This window comes from Penaeus monodon, chromosome 15 (assembly GCF_015228065.2).
Source record: "Penaeus monodon isolate SGIC_2016 chromosome 15, NSTDA_Pmon_1, whole genome shotgun sequence".
NCBI classification, from domain to species: Eukaryota; Metazoa; Arthropoda; class Malacostraca; order Decapoda; family Penaeidae; genus Penaeus; species Penaeus monodon.
The window spans coordinates 5229099-5229573 of record NC_051400.1 but is presented as its reverse complement, the minus strand read 5'-3'; the positions used below and the strand labels follow the sequence as shown (position 1 = coordinate 5229573).

Here is a 475-nt window from a genome sequence, read left to right as displayed (position 1 = left end):
CACAACAAAAAAACACAAATAAATGAACAAGTATGAACACTTTTCCAAATCTCTGGAACAAGAGATACGCGTCAGTGTAGAAACCACGCATTTTCCAAATTCCAATATAAAAAAAATCATCACAAACGTGTCCTGGTAAAAAGAAAGAAAAAAAACTTGCGTTGTACATCTATCACCCCAACACTCATCGGTTACATAGAGGAAGACATAACTCAAAAAAAAGGAATTAAAAGATAAAAAAAATACGAGCCCTTCATCATCCCGGATCTTTGACGCAAGATAACACTAATAGGAAGGAATGTCATAACTCAAACACATCGCCCTCAGCGTGTACTTTGATATTTTTTCTTGTGTTTGGAAAGTTTCGTTTCGGGAATGATGCTCCGCCGCTTTCATCAGAACTGCTGGTCGGATGAATGATATAAATCTCATACGTATACATGTATGCAGATATATGTATGCATGTACAGTCAGA

At 36.4% G+C, this 475-nt stretch overlaps 1 protein-coding gene across 1 annotated transcript in view; it reads right to left on the bottom strand.

Moving 5' to 3' along the window:
- Window positions 1–475, bottom strand: part of LOC119581706 (protein argonaute 14-like) — a 12191-nt gene that overhangs the window by 668 nt on the left and 11048 nt on the right. The window lies entirely within an intron of this gene.